The following is a 25683-nucleotide window of genomic DNA, read 5'->3' on the forward strand; positions in this document are numbered from 1 at the left end:
AAATGAAATGAAAGGAACCTCGCCTTAACTAGGCGCAGTGCTTTAAAGCAAGGGTTTATGGTACTTGTAACTTTCCTACAGATGAGAAGAAATGAAATATTGGTGGCAGATGTGTGTTGTGTAAACCAGAGGTTCCCAACCCCCTGTTAGGAACTGGGCTGCACAGCAAGAGGTGAGTGGTGGGCGAGCAAGTGAAGCTTCACCTGTATTTCCAGCTGCTCCCCATCACATGTATTACTGCCTAAGCTCTGCTTCCTGTCAGATCAGCGGTGGCATTAGATTCTCGTAGGAGTGAGAACCCTACTGTGAACTGCACATGCCAGGGATCTAGGCTGTGCACCCCTTATGAGAACCATTCAGAAACCATTCTCCTCCTCCTCCTCCCCCACCCCTACTACCACCAATTCATGGAAAAATTCCCTGAAACCAGTCCTTGGTGCCACAACGTTTGGGAATCGCTGGTATAAGCCACCACCTGACTTGAGAATAATTGTGGAGACCTCTGTGTTCTTAGATATCCACTCAGAGGAGGGCAGAGTGGAAAGAGGGCAGGGGTCCTGCCCCATAGAATGGACTCTACCTCTGTGAACTCCAGTTCAGAGCAATTGGATGGTTACTAATCTAGGGAGCTGCTTCTTTTTATGTAGACACAGAGAGATGTTCTTACTCACAGTAATGTACACCTTATTTCATTTCTATCCATAGAAAAAAATGACTGGTACACAGAGCTGTATGTTTCTATTCTCTTACTATTAATAAACCCATGGAGGAGATGGTAAGGAGAGTATATTCTTTCTCATGCGTCAAGGTGAAATTCCAAATGCATTTTTCTGTGCTCATAGTATTGAGACTGCTAGTTTGGCGAATGGAGAAATTTGCACTTTGCTCCAGGTAACATACTAATGACTGATTTTTTTAGTAGGATGAGTTGGCCGCTTATGAACAGGAGAGAGCTTAAGGTCCTAGGAAGAACACCAGCTTGGAATGCCTGCCATGTTTCAGATCTAGCTCTGTCCTTTACTATTAACCACATGCCTTTGTTTACATTACTGAGACTATTTTATCAGAATACTCTTTAGATAAAATAAAATAGGACTGGGTCCCAGTTGAAGATACAAGTCTCTTCCAACAGTGAAAGATCTGTGTTTCCTCAGAATATCCACATGTATAGTATAGTCACACTAACATTTGTTTTACCTTTATCCAAATAAGTAATGTTTTATAAAAGGTATTTGAAAATATTAAAGTATAAGATAATACTATAACTTTCTTGTTCCAATGGGGGGGGGGAAATCACTTCATAGTTGTTAAACTATAGTTTGATATATGATTATTTGAAGTAAAATATTGATTTTTTTGAAAAATATTTTATTTACAATGCTTTGTTAATTTCTGCTGTACTGCAAAGTGATTCAGTTACATATGTGTGCGTGTGTGTGTGTGTATTATTTTTAATATTCTTTTCCTTTATGGTTTATCACGATGATATTAAAGATATTAAATAGAGTTTACTATACTATACAGTGGGACCTTATTGTTGATCCATTTTCTGCATAATAGTTTGCATCTGTCCTAATTTTTCCCTGTCCCCATCTCCCATTTTGTCACCATAAGTTTGTTCTCTAGGTCTGTGAGTCTGTTTCTATTTTGTAGATAAGCTCATTTGTAACATAGTTCATATTCCTTTAAATTTAATTGAACAGGACAGAAATTTCACTACCCAGAAATCTCTAAGGTACTTAGGTGTTCTGTTGTCATTTTTAAACTCTTAACTGTATGATTCAAGCCCATGACAAATCCCTAAGTGTAATAGAACCGGCCATTCTGATGAACGTGCTGCCGACAGTCAGGTAAACAGAAAAGGATTTATGCATTGCATGAAGTACATATTGAGACTTCATTGCTCAAAGATTTTCCCCCTAAGGTGACTCCTCATAGCTGTTTCCAGCACTTGGAACACTGTCTGAATACATTTTCGAATATCAAGTAGACGGTGCTCCCTGTCTGCCAAAAAACACAGATCGTTCCCCCATATGGCAGCTGACTTAACCCCCGACTTCTTTCTCAGCTGAAACCCCGTGCACTGACTTCAAAAACTTCACCCACTTCTTGACCTTTCTATCTGTGGCTCTCCATCTCTCTCTGTCCATTTGAATAAGCAAGTCAGTTCATGATATCAAAATATTTGCGTAAATGGAACCAGTCATAATTTATTGCTTCTAAAATTATTTCATGGGATTGTGGTAGGCACTGTTTTCGCTGAGGTATCAGGGTTAATCTCTGTGGAAGTGAGGCATGCACTGTATGTTATCCTAGAGAATTTTGCCCACAAAAACTCTCTAATCATAGTTTCCCTACTATTTATCTAGGTTAAGAACTTCCAAATGCGTTAACTATAATAGTTCTACCTCATTCTCCAAATGGTGACAGTCTTCTTTTACGCTTGGCAAAATGCAGACTCTTGTTTATATAGCTTAAGAAGTTGAATATGAGGAATTTCTTAGAGATAAGACAGAAGGTTTAAAAATCTATTCAAGGTTTTCCATGAAGTCTGTAAAGAAAAGAAAGAAAGAAAAGGGAAGGAAAGAAAAAAAGGACAGAGGAAGGAAAATGGGGAAAAGGATGAGAGGAAGATGCTTTGTTTACTGCTGGCTGTTTACAAACTACACCCCTTTACTGATGGTCTTAGGTGGCTGAGGGCCTAGGCAGAGATCCCTAGCAGATCAGAGCCACGTGACAAATAGCACCACTTATGGAGCGCCTACTGTTTGCAAGCCCTGAACTAGGTTGGTTACTCATATGAGTTCTGGTCTTTCAGCAATCCATCATGGCAGGGATTATCCTTATTTTACAAAAGAGGATACAGACTAAAAGAGGCCTTAACAATTGTCCAATTACCATGTGTAAAATAGATAGCTAGTGAGAAGCTGCTGTATAGCACAGGGAGCTCAGCTTGGAACTCAGTAATGACCTAGAGGGGTAGAGGGCGGAGGGTGGGTGGTAGGGAGGTCCAAGAGGGAGGGCATATATGTATACATATAGCTGATTCTCGTTGTTGTACAGCAGAAACTAACACAACATTCTAAAGCAATTATATTTCAATAAAATGAAGATAATGTTTGAAAACACAAAAAGCAAACGAATCAAAAAACTTCATGTACTCATTATGTGATACATGTAGGTGTGGTAGCAACAGTTGAACATCTTGTTTGTGAAGGGCCTGAAAGCTTTATCTCCTTCATAAATCCACCACCAGAAGGTGGCTTTCAGCTAAGAGGATCCAAAATCTGGCTTGACTAACACACTGGGCCAGGACGAGCTTCTCAAGGCCAGGCTTCAGTAAAGCAAGCTCTCAAAATACCAACCTGTAAATCAGAATTAAATGTATTAAGTGTAAATGAAAAATGCAATGCCCGACGTTCTTATTTGACAAAAAAGCAAATAAATCACCAATGGTGGTTTGTATGTAGTGCGTGTGGCTTGTGGGCCAGCCTTTAAGGTGGGCAGGCCTCACACTGTGTAGACAAAGGAGGAGCGAGTATGGATTAGGGTTGACTAATAGAATAATTGGAATTATGTTAATGAGGGCCTGAAATCATGGGACTACAGTATTGAGAGAGGAAATAGACAAAAATATTTGAAATGAACAAAAATATTTGCAATATCAATTCATGGGCTGGGCTGTTTGTGATAAGGGAGGATTAGTCATGAACCACTTTATAATTCATTAATCTCCTGTTTAACAAAGCAGGTAGGAGGAATTAGAAAACTTAGCTACAGTTCTGACTGTTGTTTCCCTGAAAGATATAAAACGTTCAGTCACAGAGAATGATTGAAATACATACTATCTATAGAAAATATGTAATTGATAAGGACCTACTGTATAAACAGAGAAGTATACTCAATATCTTATAATAAGCTATAATGAAAGAGAATGTAAAAAAAGAATATATAGATGTAAACACATATGTATAATTGAATCACTTTGATGTCTGCCTGAAACTGAAGCAACATGGTAAATCAGCAATATTTCTATATTTTTTAAAAAGAGAATGATTGATAATAACAATAAGCCTTGAGGCTTATGTGAGAATATGTAATTAATACTATCTTTACAACCCTTTATTCAGTATAGTAACCATTCCTGGGATTGAGATGTATGACTCCCTACTTGGAGACAGATTTGAAAAAGAAACAGTGAGATACCTAGACTGCAGAGTTCAAACACAGCAAGTTTCATAACTGGTATTCAGCTGGTGTGCCAAGTGTATACAGCAAGTCAGAGGACTCACCATGGTAATGAGCAGCATGTAAGGAAATGAAAGAAGTAACAGTATAATAAAGTTCTAAAAAATAGGGTCTAATTTATTATTCTGAATAAAGTCTAGTGTCTCATTTTTTAAAAGCCACTTGCAATTATTGTTGAGAAAGTGAGTTACACTTGCATTTCATGTGAATAGGCAGAAATAGAGAAAGAAAAAAATGTTTAAGAGTACAAATATTAGTTATATAGGAGTATTTCAAGAGCACTTGTGTAAGCATGACTACTTATGTTCGTATATACATATGTGTGTTAGCATATATGGGGGCTTCCCAGGTGGTGCTACTGGTAAAGAAACCCCCTGTCAATGCAGATAGATGCCAGAGACAAGGGTTGGGACGTCACCCTGGAGGAAGGCATGACAACCCAGCCCAGTATTCTTGCCTGGAGACCTCCCTGGGTGGAGAAGCCTAGCAGGCCATGGTCCATAGGGTCGCAGAGTTGGACACAACTGAAACAACTTAGCACACATATACCCATATATGTATGTATAAACTCATCCATCCATTTGTCCAAATATCCAACCATCTATCCATCCATCCATTACTTATCAATCATTTAGTCCTTGCTATGTATAAATCAAAAACCAAAGTAAATACTGGGAATAAAAGATTATTAGATGGGCCCCTGAACTCCAGAAAGCACTGAATAGTAAGGAGACAGGTATACAAAAAATATAATTGAAAGCAGTAATGTGTGTAGTATGGACCTTGCTGGGGAAGGTTGCAGCCTTTTTGCCTGTACGACTCACAGGAGTGTCTCTGAGAAGATGATATTCAGCTGAGATGTGAAGATTACACATAGTTTTGCCTAGGGAAATGATAGAGCTAATACTGTTGGTCATGCAGCACTTAATAAGTTGACTTATAAAGTGTTGAGTGTGTGGGATTCATTGATTTAAAGGAGTCCATGCTGAGTACTTTAAAAGTTGCCATTAGGCAGGTTCTAAGTAGATCCATGAGATGTCCCGCCGTGTGTGCCTGGAACCCATGAGTCATAATTGGTGATATAAAGTGCGTACTTGACCTATGACAGGAATATAATTGCTGGAGTTGCTGCCCTGAAAAATGGGATCATACTCGCCATCTGGTGAACTGTGCTGTCTCACCCAGGTTGAGGTTCAGGATGACTAACGCCCTGCGCAGCCCACAATTACTCAGTTGCCCAAAAGCCCACAAGTAGTCGGGAAAGTTGTCTGTGTTTCATCAGATCGCTGAAGTGAAGTCTGCAGAGCGCGGGGGTGGGGGAGGTTGCGTGCTGCCTTATCTTTCACTTTCCTGTGTGGTTTGAAGCACTTCGATTCTCACGTCAGTGAAATGGAATGAATGGATCAGTGTTTGTGCCTTGGTGTCACATAGTGGTTAGAAGCTGGGGATATGGAGATTTAAAAAAAAAAAAGAAAGAAGGAAAGAAATGCAGCCCCTGCCTTCTAAGAGCTTACATTCTAAGCTTATATCTTGTGCTAAAACAGTAGTAGACATTTACATTTTACATGGTTTTTTTTTTCCCCCCATATTTTAAACTCTGGTTTAGATGAAAATATCAACAGCTTTGTAACTGAAACCAGAACACATAAATTGCTATATGTGGCTCTTGTTGAATATCGGTTTGGCCTAAATGGCACATGATTTGGTACTCTGCTGCTTTTTTTAAATATTATTTTCTTGTTTACTTACAAGATTAATAAAGTTCAGAAGTGAAATGCATGATAGATTCCTGTCATTTTCAGAGAAAACATTGAGGCTTAGTAGAAATAAGTAGGTAGATAAGATTTTCTGAATATATGAGTAGAAGTCAGGAGATAATTTAAAAAATAAAATAAAAAGCTGTTCTACCCCTTCTGCCAGTTGTTGAAAACAGCTGAATTTTCTGGTAGCCTGGGAACCTGTGAAGGCTGTGGTAGGAATCCTGGATATTAAAGCCCCTTGAAGGGGTAATTTTACCAGGATAAGGAAAGAAACACAGAGCAAGAGGAACATGTTTAAAGTGAGAAGAGGAAAATAAAACAATCCCTGGGCCAAGAAAACCCAGCCGAGGGATGTTGCCCAGGAAGGCGGGTGGAGCCAAGTGGGCACAAAGCCTCCTGTTTCTTATTTCCTTTTTCAGGCTCAAAATATGAAGTAATTGCCTTCGCAGAACTTACGTGATTAAACCACCAAGCAATCTGAAATGCTTCCCCAAATATGAAGATTGTTGTTTTGTTTAGTTTCTTGAGATATGGCAGCCTTTTTTTTCTTTTGCCTCATTCCATAGTCAGGTTCTGAGGAAAATGTAATCCCATATATCCCCAAATCTTTTTTCATTGGAAGTAAAAGTGATGATCTCAGAGAAACTCAAAGTGAAAATCAATTTTTCAAATTGCTAAATAAACCTTAAAAAACTTATACTATCTTTACCTAATTCAGCTTCTGGAGTGTGTGTGTGTGTGTGTGTGTGCGCGTGCACATATATACATATAAATATTTTTTATAGTATTCCAAGAGATTAATAGTATAGATTAATAATGAATATCCTTAAAGTGGATACATGTGTACTTAGGAGTGATATAAAAATGAAAGTGTTGTGAGTAGAATTTTACCTATTCTACTTTATATATGTATACCCTAAATACACACATGCATATGTGTGTATATGTGTATATTTACATATGGATGGGGGTATATACATACACAAATATATGCCTGTAATCTATAGAGTGGTCACTGAAGAAAAGTTAGAAAAGTGCACAAAATAGCAGTAAAATTCCACTTTTGTGACTTAGACAACATAGGTAAATGAAAAATTAGAAAGTCTAGGAATCTAATAAAATTTTCATTTGATAATAAAAACATCCATTAATTCAGCATCTTCTTTATGCCAGATCCCATCCTGTTTGTACTCCTTGGAGCCACTCTTAGAATCTTGAAGGAGGGATAAGGGGCCTATTTCTTATCAGAAGAGTCGGATGGAGCCTATGTCACATGAATTCCAAAATGTGCTTTTGTGTTCCAAAAGAAGATCTTTTTAAAGTTGTTACAATGTTGTGTTAGTTTCAGGTATACAGCAAAGCGACTCGGTGTGTATATGTGTGTGTGTGTGTGTGTGTGTGTGTGTATATATATATATATATATATATATATATATATATTCCTTTTTAGATTCTTTTCCCATAAAGCTGACCTTTTAAGGTGTGGTTTGTGCTGCTCAACTTATAAGAAAAAGGATTTTGTGCTGCTAGACAGCATTGCAGTTGGGGAGCCCTAGGTTTTCATACCAGTAAGCACTTGGAAAGGTTTTATGGAAGTGCCTTGGTTAGGAGGAAGGGAGGGGGCTTCACTCCCTGGGGGACTGAAAGCCCCTACCCCTAGGCTGCTTGGTGAGAGGGCTGGCCATGCACAGAACCAGGCAAATCATTGGCACATTTGCTCAGTCCCTCAGCACCTCCATCCAGGACTATATATATATATTTTTTGACTTCATAGTATACTGATATTTATAAGTTGGTTTCCATGGAGATTGGCTGTAGAAAATGATGGTATCTGGTGATAACGGTACCACATAGACATTTGGAAAATAATCAGACGTTCTGGAAAAATGTGGTAGTGGGTGTGTTCTACTAATATATTCTGTGTTTAAGTTGTTTTTTTTTTTTTGTTTGACATGACTATACACATCAAAGGAAATGTAATTTGAATCTTAAACCAGAAAAAAGAAAAAGCTAAGATTTAAAAAAGCTATGCCTTCTGGACTAACTACTTCACTGCTTCATTTTGCCAAGAGGAACCTGATGTCTGAAGCCATTTATTATTGAACAGCTATTTCCTTAAAAAAAGCAGTTCATGAGTCAAGACTGAAGTGGTCTACACATCTATTTGTGTTTCTTAAACTACTAGGCTATAATATCTTCTTACTGGTTTTAAAACTTTGAATTATAAACAATACTTGATGGCCAGATTTTTTTTAAACCCTGAAAGTATTGTTTAAGATTTTTTTCTCATAAATCATTGTATTATGAAATAATTTTTAATAAGTATAAATGATCAAAATAAGTACTTGAGTTCTAAAAATAGCACTCATATTCAGGATTATGCTTGAAATTCTCTAGTGTCTTAAGAGGAAGAATATTTTTATTTCACTTTGGTGTAATAAACTTATTTTGTCATTTTTACAGACTTTATCATCAAAAGGTAAATTTGTATGTCTAAACAGATAAGCCTTTTAAAATCCCTTATGCTGCTGCTCGGCTATTTAAATATTTTCTTTTAAAATCAGGCCTGAAGTCATGATAATGCTTTGATAAGCATTGCATGAATCCTATCCAAATTTTATTATCACACTACTTAAATATTTCTCTCAGCTTTAGAAAAACCCATATCTACTGCACCTTGGTCCAAGCAATTATAACGAAAATACAGCAAAGATTAAAAAATGAAACAACCTAACCAATTATAGTCCCCTAAAAATATCTTGATTAATGGTGTGATAGCCTTTTGCTAATGTGTTAGGCAATGAAACTCAGCTACTCAAAGAATATGTTTAGTTGGTAGGTAAACAGAGTACAGAAGGAGCATTCTGTAAGGTGCCTTTGGGTGGTAGTTAATTGTGGGTTTCTACGCATGGGATGGCCTTGGTGTTGGGTGGATGAAAGTATATTCATAGTCTTTCTTTCTTGTCTTAAATTTTGATGCCCTTTAAGTAAACCTTGATACATGCATTGCCATTTCAATATTCCTAGTTTTCTGAAACTCAAGAGTTGAAATGCATTATCGGAAGCCCTACTTTTTTCATATTATCTTCCTACATCTATAGGCAAATTCTCCTGTATCCTTACTCTAAGCATTAAAACTAGAAGGAAAAACAAACAAGATGATAATCTATGAGAGAAAACTTTTGCTTAAGTCTAAGGAGAATATTAATTTCAATTCTACTATCTGTCAGTACTACAGTGCTGAAATTGTTGGCATATGTGATAAAGGTATATTCTCAATCATTTATATGACCTGTTACTTAATTATCCCCCTTCATGGATCACAGCCTTGTTGTGGCAAAGGGGCTTGCCTCAGTGAAGAGCTATGAGCTATGCTGTGCAGGGCCACCTAAGATGGACAGGTACATAGTGAAGAGTTCTGACAAACATAATCCACTGAAAAAGGAAATGAGAACCCACTCCAGTATTCTTGCTTGGAGAACCCTATGGACAGTGTGAAAAAACAAAAAGATATGGCGCCAGAAGATGAGCTCCCCAGGTCAGAAGGTGTCCAGTGTGCTGCTGGGGAAGAGTGGAGGGCAATTACAAATAACTCCAGTAAGAATGAAGCAGCTGGACTAAAATAGGACCAGTGCTCCACTGTGGATGTGTCTGGCAGTGAAAGTAAAGTTCAGTGCTATAAAGAACAATATTGCATAGGAACTTGAAATGTTAGGTCCATGAATCAAGGTAAATAGGATATGGTCAAGCAGGAGATGGCAAGAGAAGGGAAAGGCAAGGGAGAAAGATAAAGATATACCCAACTGAATGCAGAGTTCCAGAGAATAGCAAAGAGAAATAAGAAGGCCTTCTTGAATGGACAATGTTAAGAAATAGAGGAAGACAATAGAATGGGAAAGACTGGAGATCTCTTCAAGAAAATTGGAGAGATGAAAGGAACATTTCACGCAAGGTAGGGCATGATAAAGGACAGAAATGGTAGGGACCTAACAGAAACAGGAGAGATCAAGAATAGATGGTAAGAATACACGAAGTGAAAGTGGCTCAGTCGTGTCTGACTCTTTGCGACCCCATGGACTGTATAGTCCATGGAATTCTCCAGGCCAGAATACTGGAGTGGGTAGACTTTCCCTTCTCCAGTGCATCTTGCCAACCCAGGGATTGAACCCAGGTCTCCCTCATTGCAGGTGGATTCTTTACCAGCTGAGCCACAAGGGAAGCCCAGAATATACAAAAGAACTATACAAAAAAGGTCTTTATGACCCAGATAACCACAATGGTGTGGTTACTCACCTGGAGCCAGACATCCTGGAGTGTGAAGACAAGTGGGCCTTAGGAAGCATTACTATGAACAAAGCTAGTGAAGGTGATGGAATTGCAGCTAAGCTATTTCAAATCCTAAAAGATGATGGTGTTAAAGTGCTGCATTCAATATGTCGGCAAATTTGGAACACTCAGCAGTTGCCAGGACTGGAAAAGGTCAGTTCTCATTCATACCAACCCCACAGAAGGGCAATACCAAAGAGTCTTCAAACTACCATACAATCGTGCTCATTTCACATGTTAGCAAAGTTATGCTCAAAATCCTTCAAGCTAGGCTTTAGCAGTGAACTGAGAACTTTCAGATGTTCAAGCTGAATTTCATAGGGGCAGAAGAACCAGAGATCAGATTGCCAACATTCAGTTGGATCATGGAGAAAGCCAGGGAATTCCAGAAAAACATCTACTTCTGCTTCATCGACTTCCTAAAGCCTTTGACTGTGTAGATCACAACAAACTGTGAAAAATTCTTAAAGAGATGGGAATACCAGACCACTCTGCCTGTCTCCTGAGAAACCTCAAGAAGCAACAGTTAGAACCAGGCTTGGAACAACTGACTGGATCCAAATTGGGAAAGGACAAGGCTGTATATTGTGACCCTGCTTATTTAACTTATATGCAGAATACATCATGTGAAATGTGGGGTTGGATGAATCACAAGCTGGAATCAAGATTTCTGGGAAAAATATCAAAGCCTCAGATATACAGATGATACAACTTTAATGGCAGTAAATGAAGAGGAACTGAAGAACCTCTTGATGAGAATGAAAGAGGAGAGTGAAAAAGCTGGCTTGAAACTCAACATTCAAAAAATTAAAATCATGGCATTTGGCCGCATCACTTCATGACAAACAGAAGGGGAAATGTGGAAGCAGTAACAGATTTTATTTTTGAAGGCTCCAAAATCACTGCAATGCTGACTGCAGCCTTGAAATTTAGAGATGGTTTCTCTCTGAAAGAAAAGCTTATGATAAACTTAGATAGTGTATAAAAAAACAGATACATTGTTTTGCCCACAAAGATCCATATAGTCAAAGCTATGTTTTTTCCAGTAATCAGTACTAATGTGAAAGTTGGACCATACGTGGAAGGTAAACATAGAAGAATTGATGCTTTCTAGTTGGGATGCTGGAGAATAATCATGAGAGTCCCTTGGGCTGCAAGGAGATCAAACCAGTCAGTCTTAAAGGAAATCAACCCTGAATATTCTTTGGAAGGCCTGATGCTGAAGCTGAAGTTCTAATATTTTGGCTACCTGATGCGAAGATCCATCTCATTGAAAAAGACCCTGATGCTGGGAAAGATTGAAGGCAAAAGAAGAGGGTGGCAAAGTATGAGATGGTTAGATAGCAGCATGGACTCAATGGATGTGAATTTGAGCAAACTGGAGGAGATGGTGGAGGACAAAGGAGCCTGGCATACTGCAGTCCAGGGGGTCGCAAGGAGTCAGATATGACTTCGCAAATGAACAACAACAACCTGTTTGATAAATAGCCACACACCACAAAGTATCACACTAGGTAAGCACTTGTGTTCTTGTGGATTTATTGTAAGAATAATTATTTGATAGTAATGATGACTAAAAGTGGGCCTCAGAATAGAAAGGAGCTTTGTCTTCAGAGGGAATTCTCAGCAGTTGACACAGCAAAGTGAGCTCCTGAATCTTGGCATAATTTCAGGAATTGGGCAATGAAACAAGGTGATGTTTCTGTAACAGAGAGAAAAAAGCCCAGAGGGGCTGGTTCTGAGGTCTGCCTGGAGCCAGAGGTAGTGACCTTGCAACTTGGGGCTGGATGAGGAGCTCTGGATCTGCAATTTCACAGAGTGGAGTCATTGCATTTGTGCTGATCAGTTCAGTTCAGTTCAGTCAGTCAGTCGTGTCCGACTGTTTGTGACCCCATGAATCGCAGCACGCCAGGCCTCCCTGTCCATCACCAACTCCCGGAGTTCACTCAGACTCACGTCCATTGAGTCAGTGATGCCATCCAGCCATCTCATCCTCTGTCGTCCCCTTCTCCTCCTGCCCCCCAAAAATCCCTCCCAGCATCAGAGTCTTTTCCAATGAGTCAACTCTTCGCATGAAGTGGCCAAAGTACTGGAGTTTCTCAGCTTTAGCATCATTCCTTCCAAAGAAATCCCAGGGCTGATCAGTTATTAAAAACAATACCACTTATTGAGAAGTTTACTCCTTAGGCAACATTCTAATTACTTCAGGTACATTCTCTCATTGACTTTTCATGACAAACTTGAATGTTAATCAGTATTATCCTCATTTAGAAGAACAAAATCTGGGGAATTGTCATCAGAATTCTTGGCGCTCTATGGGCCCATTCTTTTCTGTTTATCTAGAGACAGTATGTTCAATGGCTAATAATATGGGCTCTTAAGCCTGGAACATGGTCCCTTCCCCCCATTATTCTTCACTGTGTGACTTGTTTTATTACCTCTGTACCCCTCAGTTTCCCCATCTCTAATCTGGTTTTAATAATCAGAGCTAAGATAACATTGTGTTGGAGACTGAGTCAGTTAATATTCATAAAGTACCTGCAAATAGTGTGTATTCCATATTCCTTGCGTTGTTGTGATTATTATTTTGCACAAATTTTTTAAAAGACTTGGGATTTTGGTAAAAATTAACATAAATGCCAGGCAAGTACCGCCTTGGAGAACAAAATGAAGTAGGGAAACTGCTAAATGAATTCTGCCAAGAGAATGCACTGGTCATTGCAAACACCCTTTTTCAACAACACAAGAGACGACTTTACACATGGCCATCACCAAAGGGTCAATACCAAAATCAAATTGCTTACATTCTTTGTAGGCCAAGATGGAGAAGCTGCATACAGTCAGCAAAAACAAGATCTGGAGCTGACTATGGCTCAGGTCCTCAGCTTCTTTTAGCAAAATTCAGGCTTAAACTAAAGAAAGGGGGGAAACCACTAGGCCAGGCAGGTATGACTTAAATCAAATCCCCTATGAATATGCAGAGGAGGTAATGAATGGATTCAAGGGATTAGATCTAGGTAAAAGTGTGCCTGAAGAACTATGGACAGAGGTCCGTAACATTGTACAGGAGGCAGTGAACAAAACCATCCCAAAGAAACAGGAAAGCAAGAAGGCAAAGTGGTTTCTGAAGGAGGGGAGGCTTTCGCTCAGTTGTGTCCAACTCTTTGCGACCCCATGGATTGTAGCCCACCAGACTCCTCTGTCCATGGGATTCTCCAGGCAAGAGTACTGGAGTGGGTTGCCATTTCCTTTTTCAGGGGATCTTCCAGACCCAGGGATTGAACCGGAGTCTCCTGCAATGTAGGCAGACGCTTTACCTTTTTGAGCCACCAGGAAAGTCCCGAAGAAAGAAGAGAAGTGAAAAGCAAGGGAGAAAAGGAAAGGTACCTCCAACTAAACGTAGAGTTCCAAAGAATAGCAAGGAGAGACAAGAAGGCCTTCTTCAATGAACAGTGCATAAAACTTGAATAAAACAACAGAAGGGGAAAGACTAGAGATGTCTTCAGGAAAATTGGAAATTTCAAGCGACTATTTCTCTCAAAGATGGGCACATTAAAGGACAGAAATAGTAGAGACCTAGTAGATGCTGAAGAGATAAAGAAAAGATGAAAAGAATACATGGAAGAACTGTACAAAAAAGATCTTAATGAACCGGATTACTATGATGGTGTGGTCAGTTACCCAGAGCCAGACATTCTGCAGTGTGAAGTCAAGTGGAACTTAGGAAGCATTGCTGTTAATAAAGCTAGTGGATGTGATGGGATTCCAGTAGAGCTATAGGAAACACTAAAGAATGATGCCATTAAGGTGTTACATTCAGTATGTCAGCAAATCTGGAAGACCCAGCAGTGGCCACAGTACTGGTAAAGGTCAATCTCACCCCAATTCCCAAGAAGGGTAGTACTAAACAATGTTCTAACCATAAGACAATGCACTCATCTCCCATGCTAGTGAGTTCATGCTTAAAATTTTTCATTCTAGGCTTAAGCACTATGTGAGCCAAGAACTTCTAGATGTCCAAGCTAGGTTTAGAAAAACAGAGGAACCAGAGATCAAATTGCCAACATTCACTGGATCATAGAGAAAGCAAGGGAATTCCAGAAAAAAACATCTATCTCGGTTTCATGGACTACAATAAAGCCTTTAACTGTGTGTATCATAACAAACTCTGGAAAGTTCTTAAAGAGATAGGAATACCAGACCATCTTACCTGTCTCCTAAGAAACCTGTATGCAGGTCAAAAAGCAGCAGTTAGAACCCTGTATGGAACAACTAATTGGTTCCATATTGAGAAAGTCATGCAACAGGGCTGTCTGCTGTCATCCTGTTTGTTTTACCTATACGCTGAGCACATCATGACAAATGCCTGGATGAGTTACAAGCTGGAATCAAGATAGGTGGGAGAAACGTCAACAACCACAGATATGCGGATGATACCACTCTAACGGCAGAAAGTGAAGAGGAACTAAAGAGCCTCTTGATGAGGCTGAAGGAGGAGAGTGAAAGATCTGGCTTAAGACTAAAAAAACCAAAACAAACAAAACAAAACAAAACTAAGATCATGACATCCTCCCCCATTACTGCATGGCAAATAGAAAGGAAAAAATTGGAAGTAGTAACAGATTTCCTTTTCATGGGCTCTAAAATCACTGCAGATGGTGACTGCATCCATGAAACCAGAAGACGGTTGCTTCTTGGCATTAAAGCTATAACAAACCTAAGCAGTGTGTTGAAAACCCAAGACATTACTCTGCCGACAGAGGTTCAGAGGTCTTCCCAGTGGTCATGTATGGTTGAGAAAGCTGGACAGTAAAGAAGGCAGAATGCCAGAGAATTGATGCCTTCAACCTGTGGTGCTAGAGAAGACTCCTAAAAGTCCCCTGGACAACAAGGAGATCAAACCAGTCAATCTTAAGGGAAATCAACCCTGAATACTCAATGGAAGAGCTGATGCTGAAGCTGAAGCTCCAGTATTTTGGTTACCTGGTGTAAACAGCCAGCTCATTGGAAAAGTCCTAATGCTAGGAAAGACTGAGGGCAGAAGGAGAAGAGGACATCAGAGGATGAGATGGCTGGATGGCATCACCAATGCAAAGGACATGAACGTGGGCAAACTTCAGTCGATTGTGAAGGACAGGGAAGCCTGGCATGCTGTAGTCCATGGAGTGGCAAAGAGTCAGACACAACTGGGTGACTGAACAACTGTAAATGCATGCCTTTTTGTCACTTAGTAATATCATTTGCCTTTATTCATAAAGTATATTTTATTGGTTAAATACATTACTACACATTTTTGACATTTTTCTCTAATCAGTTACTCTTTTTTTTAATAATATCAGTAAGAAATACTATTGATCCTTGTATATTGATCTCAAGTTTGTTGAGATTCTGAGTCTAAATTCTATTTTAGTTCTGGTTGATTTTTAAAAGCCAAAAACCTTGAAGTCATCTTTGACACCTGTTTTTCTCTCACACCCACACCATCTCTGTCAGGTCTTCAGGATATTCACAGCCTGGAGTCATTCTTTACATCCTCCTCCCTGCATGCTCAAGCCACTGCTCCCCATAGCAGGATGATGCCCAAGCATTTCCAGTTTCTGTGTTTATAAAGTCTGTTCTTTTTTGTTCTTTTTTTTAATTTATTATTATTTTTTTTTACTTTACAATATTGTATTGGTTTTGCCATACATCAACATGCATTAAGGGATTTGTTGTGAACTAAGCAGATAACACCATCCTTATGGCAGAAAGTGAAGAGGAACTAAAAAGCCTCTTGATGAAAGTCAAAGAGGAGAGTGAAAAAGTTGGCTTAAAGCTCAACATTCAGTAAACGAAGATCATGACATCTGGTCCCATCACTTTATGGGAAATAGATGGGGAAACAGTGTCAGACTTTGTTTTTGGGGGGCTCCAAAATCACTGCAGATGGTGATTGCAGCCATGAAATTAAAAGACGCCTACTCCTTGGAAGGAAAGTTATGACCAAGGTCCGTCTATTCAAGGCTATGGTTTTTCCAGTGGTCATGTATGGATGTGAGAGCTGGACTGTGAAGAAGGCTGAGCACCAAAGAATTGATGCTTTTGAACTGTGGTGTTGGAGAAGACTCTTGAGAGTCCCTTGAACTGCAAGGATATCCAACCAGTCCATCCTAAAGGAGATCAGTCCTGGGTGTTCATTGGAAGAACTTATGCTGAGGCTGAAACTCTAATACTTTGGCCACCTCATGCGAAGAGTTGACTCATTGAAAAAGACCCTGATGCTGGGAGGGATGGAGGGCAGGAGGAGAAGGGGATGACAGAGGATGAGATGGCTGGATGGCATCACTGACTCAATGGACATGAGTTTGAGTGAACTCTGGGTGTTGGTGATGGATAAGGAGGCATGGCATGCTGTGATTCATGGGGTCGCAAAGAGTTGGACACGACTGAGCGACTAAACTGAACTGAACTTAAGCATCATCTTGGGGGCTTCTCCAGTGGCTCAGCGGTCAATAATCCACCTGCAGTGCAGGAGATGTGGTTTCAACCCCTGGGTCGGGAAGATTCCCTGGAAGAGAATATGGCAATCTACTCCAGTAGTCTTGCCTGGAGAAACCCACAGACAGAGAAGCCTAATGGATTACAGTCCTAAAGGTCTCAAGGAGTAAGACACAATTGAGCGACTGAGCACCAAGGATAATTTTTTCCTCTGTTTCTATTATGTTTATTTGCTTTCCTGTCATTAAAGTAGCTAGATCTTTCCTCCAAAATACTGAAAAGCAATAGACTGGCCAGTCCTGCCTTTGTTCTAACTTTAATGAGAATGAATTTGGTTTTATTTAATGTACTATTTGCAGTTAATTTATGTTATCCAGTTTTACCATGATTTAAATATTTCCTGCACTTCACAGTTGACTGTTTTTATCTATTTGATTTATTATGTTTTTCAACATTTATTAATATGAGCATATAGTTTTTCTCCTTTGAATATTCTAAAAGTTATTCTTATATTAATCCTCAAGTTTATGAACTAAATTCATACTCTGTTAAGAAGTATTATATCTTTTAATCCACTGTTCAATGATATTTGATTAAATTTTATTTAGAATTTTTGCATTTCCCTCAATTTATGAATGAAATTGATCTTCATTTTTCATGTTTTATATTGGCATTTCAAAAAACTTGGACATAATACTTTTTCCCATTTATTATAAATGTTTATTTTTTCCAGTTTAATTGAGATGTAATTAATATGTAATATTGTGTATGTTTAAGACCTACAGCATGTTCATTTGATATACTTGTATGTTGCAATATGGTTACCACTATGGGTTGGTTAACAGCCCCTTACTGTCAGATCACTCTACTTCTTTTCTGTGGTGAGAACATTTAAGATCCACTCTTAGCAACTTCCAAGTATATGATACAGTATTGTTAACTCTATTCATAAAATTTAGGCTAGCTTTTTTTAAATTAATTGAGTGAATATCTACCTTAAAAAATTTTTTTTACAATTTCTTGTATAAAATTGAAATTATCATTCCTTTAAAATCAAATAGAACTCTTCTATAAACTTCATGCAATTGCATCTTTTTTATTGATAAAGATTTGACAGTCTTTTCACTTTCTTCTGGTGTTATTAGTCTGTTCACTTTTTCTAGCTTTTTTAGTCAAGCTTTATAATTTGTTTTCCTAGTAAGGCATCCATGTCATTTAGCCTTTCAGATTTAACTGGTATAGTGTTACCTAAAGCATATTTGCAGATGTGAAATCCATTTTTATCTGTGATTTTATCGTTCCTGTGTATGTAAATTGTTGACCTTTCTGTATCTTTCCATTTTCTTATCTCTCTCTCTCCCTCCCTGCCCCTTTCTGAGAACCAGCTCTTTTATTCTGATTTTATTTCTGAATCCTAATTTTATATTTGAATATATCTTTTATAGTTTTGTCTTTACCTGTTTTCATCTTATACTCTTTTTTTTTTTAATTTTTCTCTCTTTATGGACTGAATTTATGGCTTATATATTTGCAGTATTTTTACATAGTAATAATTTAAAATTATTCACTTCCTACTGTGTGCAGTCCACCATGTACATGTACAACATCCCCATTTGTACATGTAGAACTCTTGCATTTTCCTGAGAATTACTCCATTTTATGTTGTCCTCTCTCTGAAATGTTCTCCTTTGTTTGACACACTGTGTAGGTTTAAAATTCTCCTTAAAGAATTTTGAGTGCTTAGAAATAAACATCCCTGAGTCAGTTGACATAAATATCCGTAGCTAGGTATGCCCAAATTCTCAAGTTGACTGATCAATTCAATTTGAATAATCCTTGATGTTTCCCCATCACCAACTCCGGGAGTTGGTGATGGACAGGGAGGCCTGGTGTGCTGTGATTCATGGGGTCTCAGAGTCAGACAAGACTGAGCGACTGAACTGAACTGATGTTTCTCCAGCCACTGAACGAAATCATGTGGCCAATCTGAACAAAGGCACGTGAATTCTACACCATTAGCTCTCAAAATAGAGCAAGTATAGTTAAGTAGACATATTTTAAATATAATAGGCTGTATGACTTGGCTCTTGAGAGCATGGGATCTGAAGCTCAACTATCGAAACTGAAGCCTTTGTTCTACACTTAGTTGCTCTGTGGCTTTGCCCAGGTACTTAGCTTTTCCATATTTTATAATCTATAAAATGGCCACAATGACAGTATCAACCTTTTATGATTTTTGTGAAGATTAAATGAGTTAATATATAGAGACCAATGTATATGTGTATGATGTATAGTTATTAAAACATATTTTCATTATAAGGTAAAGCATGGATGTGTCCAAATGGGGATTTAAAGCTTTTACTCTGGGTCTGGGTTGTCTTCTGTTAAGCTGAAGTGTAAGCCAGTGAGCACTGTTGGGTAATTGTCGTCTTATTAATTTTATTGCCTTTCTCAACAAGCCCAGGCTCCCGTTGACACATGCAGAGCAAGGCCTTGTTAAGATGCATGTTTACTTGTTGGCAGAGTTTCATGCCACCTTCAGGTCTGATCATTCTCAGGGCAGATTTAATTGACAGGGTTTTAGTTAATATGAACTAGAAATAGCCTGTCTTGCAAGGTTGGTTTATTTTTGTGGAAGGAAGGTGGGTGTCAAACAGTTGTGTTTACAAGTGAATTTATTTCTTTGGTTTACTCCTCAGCAACCCTCCTATCTTCGCAGTTTTTAAATTCCCACATGAGAAAGAAAATTTTGTCTACAATACCAGACTTGTTTGTTAAACATAAAAGGACATAAATCCTCCCTGGGTCCCCAGGGGTATGATAGAGAAAGGGAGTGATCATTATAAACCACTTAGCGCTGTGTGCTCTGTATCATGTTTCCTTGAGAAAGTGATGTTTGATTGGCCCTTAATGTAGGTTTAGTAAATCCCTTAAATACTGATGTGAGCAATAGTGCACATTGGAAATTAATACCTGAGAGTGTATTATAGGGATTACCATGTCTCCAGAAAAGTCACCTGGGCATGTGTAGATTTCTGAACCTGAGATGATTCTGCTTTGTAATTTTACATTTATGGGTCAAACGTTGTTCGTTTTTCTTTTCTTCTGTTCATTTGGCTGAGGTCCACAGATAATCTTTATCATTGTTTTCTCTTTTCCTTTTCTTCTTAATGTTTTGAACTGTGCTGCATTGTTATCAGCCAACCAGCTTATGCAATGAAGCCATATTCCAAACATGGCATTCTATAAGAAAAAAGAATTATTTCAAATTATTGTGGAAGACAATTGGATTGACTGCATTAGTCCTTTTCCAACCATCAGATCAGATCAGATCAGTCGCTCAGTCGTGTCCGACTCTTTGCGACCCCATGAATCGCAGCACGCCAGGCCTCCCTGTCTAATCACCAACTCCCGGAGTTCACTGAGACTCACGTCCATCGAGTCAGTGATGCCATCCAGCTATCTCATCCTCTGTCGTCCCCTTCTCCTCTTGCCCCCAATCCCTCCCAGCATCAGAGTCTTTTCCAATGAGTCAACTCTTCACATGAGGTGGCCAAAATACAACCATACTCATAAACAACTTGGAGAAAAATACGGAATCAAGTGGCAATATTTTTTTTTGTTTGTTTTGTTTTTCTGTTTTGAAAAAACCATGAGACATGGGGATGCATCCCAGGTAGATTTTCACTGGCTCTGTTTTAGATGATTTGACTATAATTTAAATTTTTAAAATGCTGTTTTTAGCAAGAGAATTTACTGTTTTGTCTCGTACAATTAGTGGTAGAATATTTGGATGAAATTTATAGTTATGTTGTCATAGATTCCACTTTTGAAAAAAAAACCTAAAATGCCTAATCTACCATGAAACAATTTGTAGCAAAACTTTTAAGTTCTACTATTTTTAAGGCAAAGAACATAGCATTTTTTAGATGTTCATCTCATTTAACTTCATGGAATGCAAAACTATGTAGAGCTTTAAAACACAGTGATAAATGTATGCCTCAGACTTGTATGAGCTTGTGAGAATGAATTGCCAGCTATCTCACTGCAAATCCAGAAATTGTTATAAAGATTAGGGCTATGTGTTTTTTTGAATGACATCTAATTCAGTAAAAAGTCTTCATGAAACAAGTAATAATGTACTTGTCAGTCTTCTCTTATTTGCAGGACAGTAGTTTTTGTACAAGTTAGGTAAGATAAAGTTTAAGACTTATTTGTTCCTTAATACATGCTTAACATTTATAATCTAAATATTTCCTAGTGTGGTTAAAAACTCTTTTTACATACTTTTAAAAGGCTTACTTAACAGATTAACACATATAATGTCGTGGTTTTTTTTTTTTTTTGGCTGTGCCACATGGCATTCCCTGAGCAGGAATCCTATCCCTGCAGTGGAAACACAGAGTCCTAACCACTCAGCCATTAGGGAAGTCCAGTGGTGTTTCTTTTTTAACAGAAATCAAAAGGAAATTATGTACTGCAAAATAGTTATGTGAGTTGTTAATTTTAAGTTCCTTATAAATGCTATTCTTATCTCTTGAGATGTTTCTTTTAGAAAGTGTTAGTTGCTCAGTGGCATCTGACTCTCTGCAGCCCCATGGACTGTAACCTGCCAGGCTCCTCTGTCCTTGGAATTCTCCAGATAAGAATACTGGAGTGGGTAGCCATCCCCTTCTCTAGGGGATCTTCCAAATGTTGCAGGCAGATTCTTTACCATCTGAGCCATCAGGGAAGTTGCCTTAGAAAGACAGTTATTTTAAAAATGGCTGGAAGAGGGATAATTCAGAAGGTTTGATTAACATACTACTATATATAGTTAATCATCAAGGACCTACTGTATAACATAGGAAACTTTACTCACCATCTTGTAATAACCTATCATGGAAAAGAATCTGAAAAACAATAGATCTATATGTATAACTGAACCATTGTCCTGTACACCTGCAATTTACACAGCATTGTAAGCCAACTATATGCTGATAAAAGCTAAATAATTTTCTTAAAAAAAGATCTGAAGTAGTGTTTTGATCTTATGCGTTCATTCACCCAACCAGCTGATTGAAAATGACTTCATAATTGCCAGGTCCTGGGAGAGCTTCTTGGTTTTCACCCTCTTTGGTCCTCTTTGGCGTAGATGATCTGCCCACTTCTGCTTGGATGGACCCTGTCCCTCCCTTTTCTCTTGGTTCTGTGTCATTTGTCACAGTGGTTTTCCTGCTGCTTCCCTGAAGGCTCCTTTTCAGGCTCTTTTTGTTAAAAGTTCTTCCTTCCTGCCCCACCCTTGAGATGCTGTGGTTTCCTGGCATCCTCAGATGTACTGGGATCCTGTGTCTATATTGCTCCCTCACTGAAACTTCCAATAGCTGCCCTGTAGGCTGCAAACTCAGGTGCCCGTGTGGGCAAGTGATGGAAATCAGTGAAGATCTGGGTACTAAAAAAAAAAACCACCATAGAGACTAGACAGGGTTTTTTAAAGAAACTAGACAGGGTTTTTTAAAAACTGGAAAGAGCATGTTCCCTGGCCTAGCCTCCATTTCCATGAAGGAGTAAAGGCCATCCTGACCTCAGGTAGTGAACAATCTATGTGCCTGACACACAGGTGCTGGGTGAGGCTGTGAGTGAGAGAAAGGCCTCTCCTCTCCTGGAGTGGATGCCAGTTCTGCAGACCTGAGCCCACAAGGAGCCACACCAGGGCAAAGAATACTTAGTATGACCAGATGTTCAAGTTTGTTTTAAGAAAGCCTGAAATTCAGTTTTTTCTGTGAAATTCAACTTTTTCCAAATTGTGATTTACAGGCAGGAAAAGCCAACTATTTTATGATTTCATGTATATGTGGAATCTTTTAAAAAAACAAAAAAAGATATAAATGAGCTTATTTCCAAAATGGAAATAGACTCACAGACATAGAGAACAGAATTATGGTTACCAAAGGGAAAAGAGTAGGGGTGGGAAGGGGCAGGAAGGGGTGATGGGAAATAAGTCAGGAGGTTAGGATGAACATACACAAGACTGTGCATAAAACCCATAAACCACAAGGACTGATGTTAGAGCACAAGGAACTCTACTCACTATATTGTAATAATATATAATGGAAAAGAATCTGAATATATATATATATATATATATATATATAGAACTGAATCACTTTTCAAGTACACTTGAAACTATTAAGTTATAAATTAACTATATTTGAATTAAAAATGAAAAAATACAGGTAGTGCCTAAAAGATTAATTAATTAAATGTTGACCTAAATATTTTAAAGCAACATAGAACCTCTTTAAACTGTGCTTCCCTGCTTTCAACACTGGTCTAAAAAATAACATTCTCACATTCGACCCTGGAATCCCAAGGTGGCCTCACCTGCACCTGTCCTCCCAGCTTGAGCTCTATCCTCTGCTCACAGACAACCAGCCAGGCCCTGGGGTTCTTCTGTTACATCCTCAGGATTGTGCTTCTTGCTAGAATGCCTTTCCCCACCTCTTCCCCCCAGCAGCCCAGATGCTCCCTTGTAAGCCGACCCTAATCTCACTGTGTAGGGTTTCCCTCACCCTGCCAGCATTCCACAGTGTTTCCTACGCACTCTCATTAGAGCACCCGCCAGGGTTTAATGGACCCTGAGCCCACAGGAGCTGTGGTTTCATATTTGCACCCTGAGAATCTAGCCAAGCACTTTGTACCAAGTCCATGCTTCACAAATACTCACAGAATGATTGACCAGCCTGAAACCAGCTCTCTGCAAACTAGTCCTGGTGGTGACGTCTATCAGCTAGTTTCCCTCCCAAGCACAGAGCAAACATACTCTGTGAATAGCAGCTTTGTTCCACATGGAAACGATCTTGATATAAACATAACTCTTTGATTTAAAATGCTGGTTATCAACTTTTGTACCAGATATGTCTGAAATAACCACCCAGTCTGTTTTACCCCCGTCTTCCTCCCCTGTGCTCCACTTATTGTTCCCACCACACACTTAGAGCAGGCTCCTGGGATGGTTGTCCTGAGGAGGCTTATGCATTTGTAATTTATATCCCGGACTTGTCATGTGATAGAGCAGAAGTACTCTCTCCCTTTGGTATTTGAGTTCTTCTCATTTATGCTTTCAAACTCTCAGGGTTATAGGTATGGAGTAGGGGCAATATGTGCTGGTAGGGATGTGCGGCAAACTATTAACTGGCAGCTGTATAGCACAATGCTTTCAGCACTGCTCAGGAACTGTTCCATTTCCCTTTTCTCAAAACATCCCTGTGAGTCAGGTTGCACTATCCTAATTTAAGGACAAGAAAAATTAGGTTGGAACAGGTATAGTTTCCATTAGAGAGTTCTGGCTAATTATTTAGAATAGGATTTATAATTGGTTTGTTATGCACTTTGTCCTTTTTCAACATTTTTTTCTTCTGTAAATTATATACTGTGCAAAATATATTAATTTTCGTTGTCTGGTATATACTGGTTTTAGACTTTCTAAAAAAAAATCTACCAATAGTTTTCATCCACGCCAGACCTCCCTTAAGAAAAATTTGGCAATGTCCTAAGAATTCTGAAATGCAGTTCATAACAGTGATCCTCTATTTATATATGCAGTTGTTTAAAAATAGATATAAAGGCCTACATGCTATGTAAAGTTGACATAACAGCAGTAATTTATATTAAAATAATGCATTTAAGTACATAGATACACATGCCTAATTGCATGAAAATGAAGTAGTCAGATGTTTGTATCTTTTAAGTAACAGACTCATTGTGTATACGATAGCTATGGTAATAGACTAAATGGATATGTCTAATTGTTTTCATCATGACGCAGAGTATAAGTCATGCTCCTGTTAGTGGTTTGATTCTCTAGAATAGTAATTCTTGTTCCAAAGCATAGACACTTCGTTCAACTTATTTGATAGTTGAACGTCTAGAAAAGTGGGTTTAAACTAAACCTTTGAAACATATTTGCATTTATATGTGAGACAGTATTATGTTGCAGACTCAGATGGACAATAGCAAGAATGTTGCTTATGTGAATGTCCAGTGAACTGTTTGAAAGGCCTGGAGGGTGTGGAGTGAATACCCATTTTTCTGGACTGTCCTGTGTTGGGTGTCCAGGGACCTTGCCCTCCTCATCCACCATCACTGAGACAACCTAAAATGCCTCTACACATTTCTGGAACATTCTATAAGGCAACTCTGCCCTCCATGAGTACCACTGAATGAAACCTTCAAACCCAAGGTAACAGTGGTTAGAAAAGTATTAGCCATTCACTGCTTAGGTTTAAGATGCCATGTGTAATGCAGTGTAAACTAGAACCACAAGAGAATTGAATCCTTTCTTCAAGAGTTTTACAGCCTAGCCAACTAGATGTATCACGTGCATATATGTAGTTAAATGTTGAAAATATGTGTTTGACAGAAAGAGAAAGACATCTGTGAGGTGAGGACACATAAAGGCCTCACAGAGGCAGTGTAGTACGGAGTGGGATTTGGAGAATATGTATATAATGAAGAGGCTCTAGAAAAGCTTGGACACAGATGAGGATAGGGAGCAAGGAATCTGACCAGGTGAAGGAGTTACTGCCGGAAAGTGTTGGACAATAATCATGGAAATTAAGAGTAGAGCAAAACTGCCATATCCAAATGGAAATTAAACTGAATAATTCATAAATAGTCAGATATGGTTGCTACATACAAAATGTCTAAGTTTGACGTGGCTGTTTAGTGAATTTGGAGTTCCTTACCAACAAGACTGGAGGGCTTAGAATAGAAGACTCATATTTCTTTAATTGAGAATGCTGTTTCAGTTGTGTCTCATCTTTGGCATATTTTATTCTATTTACACAGTTAAATTTGAGATGAACTCACTCCCTTGAATTCTTAAAATAAC

General features: G+C 38.6%; 1 protein-coding gene across 2 annotated transcripts in view; it reads left to right on the plus strand.

Annotated features, from left to right (window-relative positions):
- PDGFC (platelet derived growth factor C) overlaps positions 1–25683 on the plus strand; it is a 260208-nt gene that overhangs the window by 172280 nt on the left and 62245 nt on the right. The gene's annotated exons all lie outside the window — the stretch shown is intronic.

This window comes from Bubalus kerabau, chromosome 16 (genome assembly GCF_029407905.1).
Source record: "Bubalus kerabau isolate K-KA32 ecotype Philippines breed swamp buffalo chromosome 16, PCC_UOA_SB_1v2, whole genome shotgun sequence".
NCBI classification, from domain to species: Eukaryota; Metazoa; Chordata; class Mammalia; order Artiodactyla; family Bovidae; genus Bubalus; species Bubalus kerabau.